This window comes from Pseudophryne corroboree (assembly GCF_028390025.1).
Source record: "Pseudophryne corroboree isolate aPseCor3 chromosome 3 unlocalized genomic scaffold, aPseCor3.hap2 SUPER_3_unloc_18, whole genome shotgun sequence".
Lineage (NCBI taxonomy): Eukaryota > Metazoa > Chordata > Amphibia > Anura > Myobatrachidae > Pseudophryne > Pseudophryne corroboree.
In genome coordinates this window covers 1,440,450-1,459,694 of record NW_026967506.1, presented here as the reverse complement: position 1 = coordinate 1,459,694, position 19,245 = coordinate 1,440,450, and positions in this window count along the sequence as shown.

Genomic DNA, 19,245 nt, shown 5'->3' with positions numbered 1-19,245 from the left:
AGCTTTGACCCCCACGTATACATTGATGCTATAGGGGTCCCAAGAGGTGTTCCAAATGAGTTCAAAGCTAGAGATGAGGTGGCTGCGGGTTTTGAGTCATTGTTCCCTATAGTAACTGTAAATAAAAACGTAGCCTGGATTAATTATATATATTATAATCAACAAAGATTTGTTAATGATACCAAAGATGCTCTTAAAGGTATAGCTGAACAGCTAGAAGCCACTTCCCAAATGACATTTCAAAATAGAATGGCCCTTGACATGATCCTAGCAGAAAAAGGCGGTACATGTGTTTACATTAGTAAGGTGGAAGGCTGTTGTACATATATTCCTGACAACACTGGTCCCAATGGTAAGGTTACTTTAGCCATAAACGAGTTAGAAACCTTATCCATAGAACTTAAGAAAAATTCAGGTATTGATAACCCATGGAGCCAATATTTTGGATGGTTTGAAAATTGGAAACAGGCTCTTGTGCAAATAAGCATATTCATACTTGTAACTTTAATTCTTGTAGGCATTATAGTTTATTGTGTAATCCCCTGTGGAAAGAAACTTACCTCCAAAGGCATTGATAAGGCCCTGATGTACTATGATATAACCACCAGTCCTGTCACCTCCTCTGATAGTGAGGGACCCGACGATTATGTCCAATATCTCAAGAACTGGAGGAACAAGAAAGGAGCCTCACTCAAGAATCATGTCATATAATAATCATGATTCTAAGAGGGGATTGAAGGGTTAGCTCTTCTGTCTTTGTAAATATTACTTTTTATATGATCAATTTCCTTATAATAAGTATAGTGTAAAAGTGAATATTTCTACCTCCCTAATGAAGGGTTAAACATGCTATATGAATTGTTATGTGTTTGAATAGACACGTACGCACTCTCTACAAGATGCCTTTGTCTGTTCATATAATATAAGGCTTGTGTGTGTCTTATCTTCAAGGACAATTACATACCAGATCAAAACTGTTACTTCTGTGTGTTACTAAAATATCCTGCATGTAATGTCGTATGCTACTTCTATTTATCCAATCATATGCTTGCACATATTGTATACACCCATGTTTCTTTTCTATATAGTACTCTGTAATTTATTAAATAAACAGTGTGAATCTTTACTGCTTGTGTTGTGCATGTAACTGATAGCATGAAGGTTTACACTCCCAGACGTCTGAGAGGCCATCACATCGAGGGTTAAGGTATAAGGGCAAATCACTTGTCTCCCGGTTGCCATGACGACGTGGCAGCACAGGGCAGGAGACCCTAACACTTTTACACATTGCGGCAGGCAGATTACCCATTTTTACACATTGCGGCAGGCAGCTTCCCCCTTTTTACACATTGCGGCAGGCAGATTCCCCCTTTTTACACATTGCGGCAGGCAGATTCCCCCTTTTTACACATTGCGGCAGGCAGATTCCCCCTTTTTACACATTGCGGCAGGCAGATTACCCATTTTTACACATTGCGGCAGGCAGATTCCCCACTTTTACACATTGCGGCAGGCAGATTCCCCACTTTTACACATTGCAGTAGGCAGATTACCCATTTTTACACATTGCGGCAGGCAGATTCCCCCTTTTTACACATTGCGCTAGGCAGATTACCCATTTTTACACATTGCGGCAGGCAGATTCCCCCTTTTTACACATTGCGGCAGGCAGATTCCCCACTTTTACACATAGCGGCAGGCAGATTCCCCACTTTTACACATAGCGGCATGCAGATTACCCATTTTTACACATTGCGGCAGGCAGATTACCCATTTTTACACATTGCGGCAGGCAGATTCCCCCTTTTTACACATTGCGGCAGGCAGATTCCCCCTTTTTACACATTGCGGCAGGCAGATTACCCATTTTTACACATTGCGGCAGGCAGATTACCCCATTTTTACACATTGCGGCAGGCAGATTACCCCATTTTTACACATTGCGGCAGGCAGATTACCCCATTTTTACACATTGCGGCAGGCAGATTACCCCATTTTTACACATTGCGGCAGGCAGATTACCCCATTTTTACACATTGCGGCAGGCAGATTACCCATTTTTATTCCCCCTTTTTACACATTGCGGCAGGCAGATTCCCCACTTTTACACATTGCGGCAGGCAGATTACCCCATTTTTACACATTGCGGCAGGCAGATTACCCATTTTTACACATTGCGGCAGGCAGATTCCCCCTTTTTACACATTGTGGCAGGCAGGTTCCCCATTTTTACACATTGCGGCAGGCAGATTCCCCACTTTTACACATTGCGGCAGGCAGATTCCCCCTTTTTACACATTGCGGCAGGCAGATTACCCCATTTTTACTCATTGCGGCAGGCAGATTCCCCACTTTTACACATTGCGGCAGGCAGATTACCCATTTTTACACATTGCGGCAGGCAGATTCCCCCTTTTTACACATTGCGGCAGGCAGATTCCCCACTTTTACACATTGCGGCAGGCAGATTCCCCACTTTTACACATTGCAATAGGCAGATTCCCCCTTTTTACACATTGCGGCAGGCAGATTCCCCACTTTTACACATTGCGGCAGGCAGATTCCCCACTTTTACACATTGCGGCAGGCAGATTCCCCATTTTTACACATTACGGCAGGCAGATTCCCCACTTTTACACATTGCGGCAGGCAGATTCCCCACTTTTACACATTGCAGTAGGCAGATTACCCATTTTTACACATTGCGGCAGGCAGATTCCCCCTTTTTACACATTGCGGCAGGCAGATTACCCCATTTTTACACATTGCGGCAGGCAGATTCCCCACTTTTACACATTGCGCTAGGCAGATTACCCACTTTTACACATTGCGGCAGGCAGATTCCCCCTTTTTACACATTACGGCAGGCAGATTCCCCACTTTTACACATTGTTGCAGGCAGATTGCCCCATTTTTACACATTGCGGCAGGCAGATTACCCATTTTTACACATTGCGGCAGGCAGATTCCCCACTTTTACACATAGCGGCAGGCAGATTCCCCCTTTTTACACATTGCGGCAGGCAGATTACCCATTTTTACACATTGCGGCAGGCAGATTACCCATTTTTACACATTGCGGCAGGCAGATTACCCACTTTTACACATTGCGGCAGGCAGATTACCCCATTTTTACACATTGCGGCAGGCAGATTCCCCATTTTTACACATTGCGGCAGGCAGATTACCCCATTTTTACACATTGCGGCAGGCAGGTTACCCATTTTTACACATTGCGGCAGGCAGATTACCCATTTTTACACATTGCGGTAGGCAGATTACCCCATTTTTACACATTGCGGCAGGCAGATTCCCCCTTTTTACACATTGTGGCAGGCAGATTCCCCCTTTTTACACATTGCGGCAGGCAGATTCCCCCTTTTTACACATTGCGGCAGGCAGATTACCCATTTTTACACATTGCGGCAGGCAGATTCCCCCTTTTTACACACTGCGGCAGGCAGATTACCCATTTTTCCACATTGTGGCAGGCAGATTACCCCATTTTTACACATTGCGGCAGGCAGATTACCCACTTTTACACATTGCGGCAGGCAGATTCCCCACTTTTACACATTGCGGCAGGCAGATTACCCACTTTTACACATTGCAGCAGACAGATTCCCCACTTACACATTGCAGCAGGCAGATTCCCCACTTTTACACATTGCAGCAGGCAGATTCCCCACTTTTACACATTGCGGCAGGCAGATTACCCACTTTTACACATTGCAGCAGGCAGATTCCCCACTTTTACACATTGCGGCAGGCTGATTACCCATTTTTACACATTACGGCAGGCAGATTCCCCCTTTTTACACATTACGGCAGGCAGATTACCCATTTTTACACATTGCGGCAGGCAGATTCCCCACTTTTACACATTGCGGCAGGCAGATTACCCATTTTTACACATTGCGGCAGGCAGATTCCCCCTTTTTACACATTGCGGCAGGCAGATTCCCCACTTTTACACATTGCGGCAGGCAGATTCCCCACTTTTACACATTGCGGCAGGCAGATTCCCCACTTTTACACATTGCGGCAGGCAGATTACCCATTTTTACACATTGCGGCAGGCAGATTACCCATTTTTACACATTGCGGCAGGCAGATTCCTCCTTTTTACACATTGCGGCAGGCAGATTCCCCCTTTTTACACATTGCGGCAGGCAGATTCCCCCTTTTTACACATTGCGGCAGGCAGATTCCCCCTTTTTACACATTGCGGCAGGCAGATTACCCATTTTTACACATTGCGGCAGGCAGATTCCCCACTTTTACACATTGCGGCAGGCAGATTCCCCACTTTTACACATTGCAGTAGGCAGATTACCCATTTTTAAACATTGCGGCAGGCAGATTCCACCTTTTTACACATTGCGCTAGGCAGATTACCCATTTTTACACATTGCGGCAGGCAGATTCCCCACTTTTACACATAGCGGCAGGCAGATTCCCCACTTTTACACATAGCGGCATGCAGATTACCCATTTTTACACATTGCGGCAGGCAGATTACCCATTTTTACACATTGCGGCAGGCAGATTCCCCCTTTTTACACATTGCGGCAGGCAGATTCCCCCTTTTTACACATTGCGGCAGGCAGATTACACATTTTTACACATTGCGGCAGGCAGATTACACATTTTTACACATTGCGGCAGGCAGATTACCCCATTTTTACACATTGCGGCAGGCAGATTACCCCATTTTTACACATTGCGGCAGGCAGATTACCCCATTTTTACACATTGCGGCAGGCAGATTACCCCATTTTTCCACATTGTGGCAGGCAGATTACCCCATTTTTACACATTGCGGCAGGCAGATTACCCACTTTTACACATTGCGGCAGGCAGATTCCCCACTTTTACACATTGCGGCAGGCAGATTACCCACTTTTACACATTGCGGCAGACAGATTCCCCACTTTTACACATTGCAGCAGGCAGATTCCCCACTTTTACACATTGCGGCAGGCAGATTCCCCACTTTTACACATTGCGGCAGGCAGATTACCCACTTTTACACATTGCGGCAGGCAGATTACCCACTTTTACACATTGCGGCAGGCAGATTACCCCATTTTTACACATTGCGGCAGGCAGATTCCCCACTTTTACACATTGCGGCAGGCAGATTACCCATTTTTACACATTGCGGCAGGCAGATTCCCCACTTTTACACATTGCGGCAGGCAGATTCCCCACTTTTACACATTGCGGCAGGCAGATTACCCACTTTTACACATTGCGGCAGGCAGATTACCCATTTTTACACATTGCGGCAGGCAGATTCCCCACTTTTACACATAGCGGCAGGCAGATTCCCCACTTTTACACATTGCGGCAGGCAGATTCCCCACTTTTACACATAGCGGCAGGCAGATTACCCACTTTTACACATTGCGGCAGGCAGATTACCCACTTTTACACATTGCGGCAGGCAGATTCCCCCTTTTTACACATTGCGGCAGGCAGATTACCCACTTTTACACATTGCGGCAAGCAGATTCCCCACTTTTACACATTGCGGCAGGCAGATTACCCACTTTTACACATTGCGGCAGGCAGATTACCCCCTTTTACACATTGCGGCAGGCAGATTACCCACTTTTACACATTGCGGCAGGCAGATTACCCCCTTTTACACATTGCGGCAGGCAGATTACCCACTTTTACACATTGCGGCAGGCAGATTCCCCACTTTTACACATTGCGGCAGGCAGATTACCCATTTTTACACATTGCGGCAGGCAGATTCCCCACTTTTACACATTGCGGCAGGCAGGTTACCCACTTTTACACATTGCGGCAGGCAGATTACCCACTTTTACACATTGCGGCAGGCAGATTACCCACTTTTACACATTGCGGCAGGCAGATTCCCCACTTTTACACATTGCGGCAGGCAGATTACCCACTTTTACACATTGCGGCAGGCAGATTACCCCCTTTTACACATTGCGGCAGGCAGATTCCCCACTTTTACACATTGCGGCAGGCAGATTCCCCACTTTTACACATTGCGGCAGGCAGATTACCCATTTTTACACATTGCGGCAGGCAGATTCCCCACTTTTACACATTGCGGCAGGCAGATTACCCATTTTTACACATTGCGGCAGGCAGATTCCCCACTTTTACACATTGCGGCAGGCAGATTCCCCACTTTTACACATTGCGGCAGGCAGATTACCCACTTTTACACATTGCGGCAGGCAGATTCCCCCTTTTTACACATAGCGGCAGGCAGATTCCCCACTTTTACACACTGCGGCAGGCAGATTACCCATTTTTACACATTGCGGCAGGCAGATTACCCATTTTTACACATTACAGCAGGCAGATTCCCCACTTTTACACATTGCAGCAGGCAGATTCCCCACTTTTACACATTGCGGCAGGCAGATTACCCACTTTTACACATTGCAGCAGACAGATTCCCCACTTTTACACATTGCAGCAGGCAGATTCCCCACTTTTACACATTGCAGCAGGCAGATTCCCCACTTTTACACATTGCGGCAGGCAGATTCCCCACTTTTACACATTGCGGCAGGCAGATTCCCCACTTTTACACATTGCAATAGGCAGATTCCCCATTTTTACACATTGCGGCAGGCAGATTCCCCCTTTTTACACATTGCGGCAGGCAGATTCCCCACTTTTACACATTGCGGCAGGCAGATTACCCACTTTTACACATTGCGGCAGGCAGATTCCCCACTTTTACACATTGCGGCAGGCAGATTCCCCACTTTTACACATTGCGGCAGGCAGATTCCCCACTTTTACACATTGCGGCAGGCAGATTACCCATTTTTACACATTGCGGCAGGCAGATTCCCCACTTTTACACATTGCGGCAGGCAGATTCCCCACTTTTACACATTGCGGCAGGCAGATTACCCACTTTTACACATTGCGGCAGGCAGATTCCCCACTTTTACACACTGCGGCAGGCAGATTCCCCACTTTTACACATTGCGGCAGGCAGATTACCCTTTTTTACACATTGCGGCAGGCAGATTCCCCACTTTTACACATTGCGGCAGGCAGATTCCCCACTTTTACACATTACGGCAGGCAGATTACCCATTTTTACACATTGCGGCAGGCAGATTACCCACTTTTACACATAGCGGCAGGCAGATTCCCCACTTTTACACATTACGGCAGGCAGATTCCCCACTTTTACACATTACGGCAGGCAGATTCCCCACTTTTACACATTGCGGCAGGCAGATTACCCACTTTTACACATTACGGCAGGCAGATTACCCATTTTTACACATTGCGGCAGGCAGATTCCCCACTTTTACACATAGCGGCAGGCAGATTCCCCACTTTTACACATTGCGGCAGGCAGATTCCCCACTTTTACACATTGCGGCAGGCAGATTCCCCACTTTTACACATTGCGGCAGGCAGATTCCCCACTTTTACACATAGCGGCAGGCAGATTCCCCACTTTTACACATTACGGCAGGCAGATTCCCCACTTTTACACATTGCGGCAGGCAGATTCCCCACTTTTACACATTGCGGCAGGCAGATTCCCCACTTTTACACATTGCGGCAGGCAGATTACCCATTTTTACACATTGCGGCAGGCAGATTCCCCCTTTTTACACATTGCGGCAGGCAGATTACCCATTTTTACACATTGCGGCAGGCAGATTACCCCATTTTTACACATTGCGGCAGGCAGATTCCCCACTTTTACACATTGCGGCAGGCAGATTCCCCACTTTTACACATTGCGGCAGGCAGATTCCCCACTTTTACACATTGCGGCAGGCAGATTCCCCACTTTTACACATTGCGGCAGGCAGATTACCCATTTTTACACATTGCGGCAGGCAGATTCCCCACTTTTACACATTGCGGCAGGCAGATTCCCCACTTTTACACATTGCGGCAGGCAGATTCCCCACTTTTACACACTGCGGCAGGCAGATTCCCCACTTTTACACATTGCGGCAGGCAGATTACCCTTTTTTACACATTGCGGCAGGCAGATTCCCCACTTTTACACATTGCGGCAGGCAGATTCCCCACTTTTACACATTACGGCAGGCAGATTACCCATTTTTACACATTGCGGCAGGCAGATTACCCACTTTTACACATAGCGGCAGGCAGATTCCCCACTTTTACACATTACGGCAGGCAGATTCCCCACTTTTACACATTACGGCAGGCAGATTCCCCACTTTTACACATTGCGGCAGGCAGATTACCCACTTTTACACATTACGGCAGGCAGATTACCCATTTTTACACATTGCGGCAGGCAGATTCCCCACTTTTACACATAGCGGCAGGCAGATTCCCCACTTTTACACATTGCGGCAGGCAGATTCCCCACTTTTACACATTGCGGCAGGCAGATTCCCCACTTTTACACATTGCGGCAGGCAGATTCCCCACTTTTACACATAGCGGCAGGCAGATTCCCCACTTTTACACATTACGGCAGGCAGATTCCCCACTTTTACACATTGCGGCAGGCAGATTCCCCACTTTTACACATTGCGGCAGGCAGATTCCCCACTTTTACACATTGCGGCAGGCAGATTACCCATTTTTACACATTGCGGCAGGCAGATTACCCCACTTTTACACATTGCGGCAGGCAGATTCCCCACTTTTACACATTGCGGCAGGCAGATTCCCCCTTTTTACACATTGCGGCAGGCAGATTACCCATTTTTACACATTGCGGCAGGCAGATTACCCCATTTTTACACATTGCGGCAGGCAGATTCCCCACTTTTACACATTGCGGCAGGCAGATTCCCCACTTTTACACATTGCGGCAGGCAGATTCCCCACTTTTACACATTGCGGCAGGCAGATTCCCCACTTTTACACATTGCGGCAGGCAGATTCCCCACTTTTACACATTGCGGCAGGCAGATTACCCATTTTTACACATTGCGGCAGGCAGATTCCCTACTTTTACACATTGCGGCAGGCAGATTCCCCACTTTTACACATTGCGGCAGGCAGATTACCCACTTTTACACATTGCGGCAGGCAGATTCCCCACTTTTACACACTGCGGCAGGCAGATTCCCCACTTTTACACATTGCGGCAGGCAGATTACCCTTTTTTACACATTGCGGCAGGCAGATTCCCCACTTTTACACATTGCGGCAGGCAGATTCCCCACTTTTACACATTACGGCAGGCAGATTACCCATTTTTACACATTGCGGCAGGCAGATTACCCACTTTTACACATAGCGGCAGGCAGATTCCCCACTTTTACACATTACGGCAGGCAGATTCCCCACTTTTACACATTACGGCAGGCAGATTCCCCACTTTTACACATTGCGGCAGGCAGATTACCCACTTTTACACATTACGGCAGGCAGATTACCCATTTTTACACATTGCGGCAGGCAGATTCCCCACTTTTACACATAGCGGCAGGCAGATTCCCCACTTTTACACATTGCGGCAGGCAGATTCCCCACTTTTACACATTGCGGCAGGCAGATTCCCCACTTTTACACATTGCGGCAGGCAGATTCCCCACTTTTACACATAGCGGCAGGCAGATTCCCCACTTTTACACATTACGGCAGGCAGATTCCCCACTTTTACACATTGCGGCAGGCAGATTCCCCACTTTTACACATTGCGGCAGGCAGATTCCCCACTTTTACACATTGCGGCAGGCAGATTACCCATTTTTACACATTGCGGCAGGCAGATTACCCCACTTTTACACATTGCGGCAGGCAGATTCCCCACTTTTACACATTGCGGCAGGCAGATTCCCCACTTTTACACATTGCGGCAGGCAGATTCCCCCTTTTTACACATTGCGGCAGGCAGATTACCCATTTTTACACATTGCGGCAGGCAGATTACCCCATTTTTACACATTGCGGCAGGCAGATTCCCCACTTTTACACATTGCGGCAGGCAGATTCCCCCTTTTTACACATTGCGGCAGGCAGATTCCCCACTTTTACACATTGCGGCAGGCAGATTCCCCCTTTTTACACATTGCGGCAGGCAGATTACCCATTTTTACACATTGCGGCAGGCAGATTCCCCACTTTTACACATTGCGGCAGGCAGATTCCCCACTTTTACACATTGCGGCAGGCAGATTACCCCTTTTTACACATTGCGGCAGGCAGATTACCCATTTTTACACATTGCGGCAGGCAGATTACCCCATTTTTACACATTGCGGCAGGCAGATTCCCCACTTTTACACATTGCGGCAGGCAGATTCCCCCTTTTTACACATTGCGGCAGGCAGATTCCCCACTTTTACACATTGCGGCAGGCAGATTACCCCATTTTTACACATTGCGGCAGGCAGATTACCCCATTTTTACACATTGCGGCAGGCAGATTACCCATTTTTATTCCCCCTTTTTACACATTGCGGCAGGCAGATTCCCCACTTTTACACATTGCGGCAGGCAGATTACCCCATTTTTACACATTGCGGCAGGCAGATTACCCATTTTTACACATTGCGGCAGGCAGATTCCCCCTTTTTACACATTGTGGCAGGCAGGTTCCCCATTTTTACACATTGCGGCAGGCAGATTCCCCACTTTTACACATTGCGGCAGGCAGATTCCCCCTTTTTACACATTGCGGCAGGCAGATTACCCCATTTTTACTCATTGCGGCAGGCAGATTCCCCACTTTTACACATTGCGGCAGGCAGATTACCCATTTTTACACATTGCGGCAGGCAGATTCCCCCTTTTTACACATTGCGGCAGGCAGATTCCCCACTTTTACACATTGCGGCAGGCAGATTCCCCACTTTTACACATTGCAATAGGCAGATTCCCCCTTTTTACACATTGCGGCAGGCAGATTCCCCACTTTTACACATTGCGGCAGGCAGATTCCCCACTTTTACACATTGCGGCAGGCAGATTCCCCATTTTTACACATTACGGCAGGCAGATTCCCCACTTTTACACATTGCGGCAGGCAGATTCCCCACTTTTACACATTGCAGTAGGCAGATTACCCATTTTTACACATTGCGGCAGGCAGATTCCCCCTTTTTACACATTGCGGCAGGCAGATTACCCCATTTTTACACATTGCGGCAGGCAGATTCCCCACTTTTACACATTGCGCTAGGCAGATTACCCACTTTTACACATTGCGGCAGGCAGATTCCCCCTTTTTACACATTACGGCAGGCAGATTCCCCACTTTTACACATTGTTGCAGGCAGATTGCCCCATTTTTACACATTGCGGCAGGCAGATTACCCATTTTTACACATTGCGGCAGGCAGATTCCCCACTTTTACACATAGCGGCAGGCAGATTCCCCCTTTTTACACATTGCGGCAGGCAGATTACCCATTTTTACACATTGCGGCAGGCAGATTACCCATTTTTACACATTGCGGCAGGCAGATTACCCACTTTTACACATTGCGGCAGGCAGATTACCCCATTTTTACACATTGCGGCAGGCAGATTCCCCATTTTTACACATTGCGGCAGGCAGATTACCCCATTTTTACACATTGCGGCAGGCAGGTTACCCATTTTTACACATTGCGGCAGGCAGATTACCCATTTTTACACATTGCGGTAGGCAGATTACCCCATTTTTACACATTGCGGCAGGCAGATTCCCCCTTTTTACACATTGTGGCAGGCAGATTCCCCCTTTTTACACATTGCGGCAGGCAGATTCCCCCTTTTTACACATTGCGGCAGGCAGATTACCCATTTTTACACATTGCGGCAGGCAGATTCCCCCTTTTTACACACTGCGGCAGGCAGATTACCCATTTTTCCACATTGTGGCAGGCAGATTACCCCATTTTTACACATTGCGGCAGGCAGATTACCCACTTTTACACATTGCGGCAGGCAGATTCCCCACTTTTACACATTGCGGCAGGCAGATTACCCACTTTTACACATTGCAGCAGACAGATTCCCCACTTACACATTGCAGCAGGCAGATTCCCCACTTTTACACATTGCAGCAGGCAGATTCCCCACTTTTACACATTGCGGCAGGCAGATTCCCCACTTTTACACATTGCAGCAGGCAGATTCCCCACTTTTACACATTGCGGCAGGCTGATTACCCATTTTTACACATTACGGCAGGCAGATTCCCCCTTTTTACACATTACGGCAGGCAGATTACCCATTTTTACACATTGCGGCAGGCAGATTCCCCACTTTTACACATTGCGGCAGGCAGATTACCCATTTTTACACATTGCGGCAGGCAGATTCCCCCTTTTTACACATTGCGGCAGGCAGATTCCCCACTTTTACACATTGCGGCAGGCAGATTCCCCACTTTTACACATTGCGGCAGGCAGATTCCCCACTTTTACACATTGCGGCAGGCAGATTACCCATTTTTACACATTGCGGCAGGCAGATTACCCATTTTTACACATTGCGGCAGGCAGATTCCCCCTTTTTACACATTGCGGCAGGCAGATTCCCCCTTTTTACACATTGCGGCAGGCAGATTCCCCCTTTTTACACATTGCGGCAGGCAGATTCCCCCTTTTTACACATTGCGGCAGGCAGATTACCCATTTTTACACATTGCGGCAGGCAGATTCCCCACTTTTACACATTGCGGCAGGCAGATTCCCCACTTTTACACATTGCAGTAGGCAGATTACCCATTTTTAAACATTGCGGCAGGCAGATTCCCCCTTTTTACACATTGCGCTAGGCAGATTACCCATTTTTACACATTGCGGCAGGCAGATTCCCCCTTTTTACACATTGCGGCAGGCAGATTCCCCACTTTTACACATAGCGGCAGGCAGATTCCCCACTTTTACACATAGCGGCATGCAGATTACCCATTTTTACACATTGCGGCAGGCAGATTACCCATTTTTACACATTGCGGCAGGCAGATTCCCCCTTTTTACACATTGCGGCAGGCAGATTCCCCCTTTTTACACATTGCGGCAGGCAGATTACACATTTTTACACATTGCGGCAGGCAGATTCCCCCTTTTTACACATTGCGGCAGGCAGATTCCCCACTTTTACACATTGCGGCAGGCAGATTCCCCACTTTTACACATTGCGGCAGGCAGATTCCCCACTTTTACACATTGCGGCAGGCAGATTACCCATTTTTACACATTGCGGCAGGCAGATTACCCATTTTTACACATTGCGGCAGGCAGATTCCCCCTTTTTACACATTGCGGCAGGCAGATTCCCCCTTTTTACACATTGCGGCAGGCAGATTCCCCCTTTTTACACATTGCGGCAGGCAGATTCCCCCTTTTTACACATTGCGGCAGGCAGATTACCCATTTTTACACATTGCGGCAGGCAGATTCCCCACTTTTACACATTGCGGCAGGCAGATTCCCCACTTTTACACATTGCAGTAGGCAGATTACCCATTTTTAAACATTGCGGCAGGCAGATTCCCCCTTTTTACACATTGCGCTAGGCAGATTACCCATTTTTACACATTGCGGCAGGCAGATTCCCCCTTTTTACACATTGCGGCAGGCAGATTCCCCACTTTTACACATAGCGGCAGGCAGATTCCCCACTTTTACACATAGCGGCAGGCAGATTCCCCACTTTTACACATAGCGGCATGCAGATTACCCATTTTTACACATTGCGGCAGGCAGATTACCCATTTTTACACATTGCGGCAGGCAGATTCCCCCTTTTTACACATTGCGGCAGGCAGATTCCCCCTTTTTACACATTGCGGCAGGCAGATTACACATTTTTACACATTGCGGCAGGCAGATTACCCAATTTTTACACATTGCGGCAGGCAGATTACCCCATTTTTACACATTGCGGCAGGCAGATTACCCCATTTTTACACATTGCGGCAGGCAGATTACCCCATTTTTCCACATTGTGGCAGGCAGATTACCCCATTTTTACACATTGCGGCAGGCAGATTACCCACTTTTACACATTGCGGCAGGCAGATTCCCCACTTTTACACATTGCGTCAGGCAGATTACCCACTTTTACACATTGCGGCAGACAGATTCCCCACTTTTACACATTGCAGCAGGCAGATTCCCCACTTTTACACATTGCGGCAGGCAGATTCCCCACTTTTACACATTGCGGCAGGCAGATTACCCACTTTTACACATTGCGGCAGGCAGATTACCCACTTTTACACATTGCGGCAGGCAGATTACCCCATTTTTACACATTGCGGCAGGCAGATTCCCCACTTTTACACATTGCGGCAGGCAGATTACCCATTTTTACACATTGCGGCAGGCAGATTCCCCACTTTTACACATTGCGGCAGGCAGATTCCCCACTTTTACACATTGCGGCAGGCAGATTACCCACTTTTACACATTGCGGCAGGCAGATTACCCATTTTTACACATTGCGGCAGGCAGATTCCCCACTTTTACACATAGCGGCAGGCAGATTCCCCACTTTTACACATTGCGGCAGGCAGATTCCCCACTTTTACACATAGCGGCAGGCAGATTACCCACTTTTACACATTGCGGCAGGCAGATTCCCCCTTTTTACACATTGCGGCAGGCAGATTACCCACTTTTACACATTGCGGCAAGCAGATTCCCCACTTTTACACATTGCGGCAGGCAGATTACCCACTTTTACACATTGCGGCAGGCAGATTACCCCCTTTTACACATTGCGGCAGGCAGATTACCCACTTTTACACATTGCGGCAGGCAGATTACCCCCTTTTACACATTGCGGCAGGCAGATTACCCACTTTTACACATTGCGGCAGGCAGATTCCCCACTTTTACACATTGCGGCAGGCAGATTACCCATTTTTACACATTGCGGCAGGCAGATTCCCCACTTTTACACATTGCGGCAGGCAGGTTACCCACTTTTACACATTGCGGCAGGCAGATTACCCACTTTTACACATTGCGGCAGGCAGATTCCCCACTTTTACACATTGCGGCAGGCAGATTACCCACTTTTACACATTGCGGCAGGCAGATTACCCCCTTTTACACATTGCGGCAGGCAGATTCCCCACTTTTACACATTGCGGCAGGCAGATTCCCCACTTTTACACATTGCGGCAGGCAGATTACCCATTTTTACACATTGCGGCAGGCAGATTCCCCACTTTTACACATTGCGGCAGGCAGATTACCCATTTTTACACATTGCGGCAGGCAGATTCCCCACTTTTACACATTGCGGCAGGCAGATTCCCCACTTTTACACATTGCGGCAGGCAGATTACCCACTTTTACACATTGCGGCAGGCAGATTCCCCCTTTTTACACATAGCGGCAGGCAGATTCCCCACTTTTACACACTGCGGCAGGCAGATTACCCATTTTTACACATTGCGGCAGGCAGATTACCCATTTTTACACATTACAGCAGGCAGATTCCCCACTTTTACACATTGCAGCAGGCAGATTCCCCACTTTTACACATTGCGGCAGGCAGATTACCCACTTTTACACATTGCAGCAGACAGATTCCCCACTTTTACACATTGCAGCAGGCAGATTCCCCACTTTTACACATTGCAGCAGGCAGATTCCCCACTTTTACACATTGCGGCAGGCAGATTCCCCACTTTTACACATTGCGGCAGGCTGATTACCCATTTTTACACATTACGGCAGGCAGATTCCCCCTTTTTACACATTACGGCAGGCAGATTACCCATTTTTACACATTGCGGCAGGCAGATTCCCCACTTTTACACATTGCGGCAGGCAGATTACCCATTTTTACACATTGCGGCAGGCAGATTCCCCCTTTTTACACATTGCGGCAGGCAGATTCCCCACTTTTACACATTGCAGCAGGCAGATTCCCCACTTTTACACATTGCGGCAGGCAGATTACCCATTTTTACACATTGCGGCAGGCAGATTCCCCCTTTTTACACATTGCGGCAGGCAGATTCCCCCTTTTTACACATTGCAGCAGGCAGATTCCCCACTTTTACACATTGCGGCAGGCAGATTACCCATTTTTACACATTGCGGCAGGCAGATTCCCCATTTTTACACATTGCGGCAGGCAGATTCCCCCTTTTTACACATTGCGGCAGGCAGATTCCCCACTTTTACACATTGCAGCAGGCAGATTCCCCACTTTTACACATTGCGGCAGGCAGATTCCCCATTTTTACACATTGCGGCAGGCAGATTCCCCCTTTTTACACATTGCGGCAGACAGATTCCCCCTTTTTACACATTGCGGCAGGCAGATTCCCCATTTTTACACATTACGGCAGGCAGATTCCCCACTTTTACACATTGCGGCAGGCAGATTCCCCACTTTTACACATTGCGGCAGGCAGATTCCCCACTTTTACACATTGCGGCAGGCAGATTCCCCACTTTTACACATTGCGGCAGGCAGATTACCCACTTTTACACATTGCGGCAGGCAGATTACCCACTTTTACACATTGCGGCAGGCAGATTCCCCCTTTTTACACATAGCGGCAGGCAGATTCCCCACTTTTACACACTGCGGCAGGCAGATTCCCCACTTTTACACATTGCGTCAGGCAGATTACCCATTTTTACACATTGCGGCAGGCAGATTCCCCACTTTTACACATTGCGGCAGGCAGATTACCCACTTTTACACATTGCGGCAGGCAGATTCCCCACTTTTACACATTGCGGCAGGCAGATTCCCCATTTTTACACATTGCGGCAGGCAGATTACCCATTTTTACACATTGCGGCAGGCAGATTCCCCACTTTTACACATTGCGGCAGGCAGATTACCCACTTTTACACATTACGGCAGGCAGATTCCCCACTTTTACACACTGCGGCAGGCAGATTACCCACTTTTACACATTGCGGCAGGCAGATTCCCCACTTCTACACATTGCGGCAGGCAGATTACCCCATTTTTACACATTACGGCAGGCAGATTCCCCACTTTTACACATTGCGGAAGGCAGATTCCCCACTTTTACACATTGCGGCAGGCAGATTCCCCATTTTTACACATTACGGCAGGCAGATTACCCCATTTTTACACATTGCAGCAGGCAGATTCCCCACTTTTACACATTGCGGCAGGCAGATTCCCCATTTTTACACATTGCGGCAGGCAGATTACCCACTTTTACACATTGCGGCAGGCAGATTACCCATTTTTACACATTGCGGCAGGCAGATTACCCACTTTTACACATTGCGGCAGGCAGATTACCCACTTTTACACATTGCGGCAGGCAGATTCCCCACTTTTACACATTGCGGCAGGCAGATTCCCCATTTTTACACATTGCGGCAGGCAGATTACCCCATTTTTACACATTGCGGCAGGCAGATTCCCCACTTTTACACACTGCGGCAGGCAGATTCCCCACTTTTACACATTGCGGCAGGCAGATTCCCCACTTTTACACATTGCGGCAGGCAGATTACCCCATTTTTACACATTACGGCAGGCAGATTCCTTACTTTTACACATTGCGGCAGGCAGATTCCCCACTTTTACACATTGCGGCAGGCAGATTCCCCTTTTCTCTGACGTCTTAGTGGATGCTGGGAACTCCGTAAGGACCATGGGGAATAGCGGCTCCGCAGGAGACTGGGCACAATTAAAGAAAGCTTTAGACCTATCCGGTGTGCACTGGCTCCTCCCACTATGACCCTCCTCCAGACCTCAGTTAGATTTTTGTGCCCGGCCGAGCTGGATGCACACTAGGGGCTCTCCTGAGTTCCTAGAAAAGAAAGTATATTTTAGGTTTTTTATTTTCAGTGAGATCTGCTGGCAACAGGCTCACTGCACCGAGGGACTAAGGGGAGAAGAAGCGAACCTACCTGCTTGCAGCTAGCTTGGGCTTCTTAGGCTACTGGACACCATTAGCTCCAGAGGGATCGACCACATGGAACTGGCCTTGGTGTTCGTTCCCGGAGCCGCGCCGCCGTCCCCCTTACAGAAAAATCGGCGGCAGAAGACTTCAGTCTGCAGCTGTGCGCCATTGCTCCTCATGTACACCTCACACTCCGGTCACTGATGGGTGCAGGGCGCTGGGGGGGGCGCCCTGAGGGCAATATAAACACCTTGGCTGGCAAAATAATCACAATATATAGCCCCATATATATGTGATAAATACCCCTGCCAGAATCCATAAAAAAGCGGGAGAAAAGTCAGTGAAAAAGGGGCGGAGCTATCTCCCTCAGCACACTGGCGCCATTTTTTCTTCACAGTGCAGCTAGAAGACAGCTCCCCAGGCTCTCCCCTGTAGTTTTCAGGCTCAAAGGGTTAAAAAGAGAGGGGGGGCACTAAATTTAGGCGCAAGTATGTGTATACAAGCAGCTATGGGGGAAAAAATCACTCAGTTATTGTGTTAATCCCTGCATTATATAGCGCTCTGGTGTGTGCTGGCATACTCTCTCTCTGTCTCCCCAAAGGACTTTGTGGGGTCCTGTCCTCAGTCAGAGCATTCCCTGTGTGTGTGTGCGGTGTGTCGGTACGGCTGTGTCGACATGTTTGATGAGGAGGCTTATATGGTGACGGAGCAGAGGCCGATAAATGTGATGTCGCCCCCTGTGGGGCCGACACCAGGGTGGATGGATAGGTTGAAGGTATTAACCGACAGTGTCAACTCCTTACATAAAAGGCTGGATGACGTAACAGCTGTGGGACAGCCGGCTTCTCAGCCCACGCCTGCCCAGGCGTCTCAAAGGCCATCAGGGGCTCAAAAAACGCCCGTTACCTCAGATGACAGACACAGATGTCGACACGAAGTATAACTCCAGTGTCGACGAGGTTGAGACATATACACAATCCACTAGGACCATCCGTAGCATGATCTCGGCAATAAAAAAAATGTGTTACACATTTCTGACATTAACCCAAGTACCACTAAAAAAGGGTTTTATGTTTGGGGAGAAAAAGCAGCCAGTGTTTTGTTCCCCCATCAGATGAGTGAATGAAGTGTGTAAAGAAGCGTGGGTTTCCCCGATAAGAACCTGGTAATTTCTAAAAAGTAACTGATGGCGTACCCTTTCCCGCCAGAGGATAGGGCACGTTGGGAGATATCCCCTAGGGTGGATAAGGCGCTCACATGTTTGTCAAAAAAGGTGGCACTGCCGTCTTAGGATACGGCCACTTTAAAGGAGCCTGCTGATAAAAAGCAGGAGGCTATCCTGAAGTCTGTATATACACACTCAGGTTATATACTGAGACCTGCAATTGCCTCAGCATGAATAGTGCTGCTGCAGCAGGGTCTGT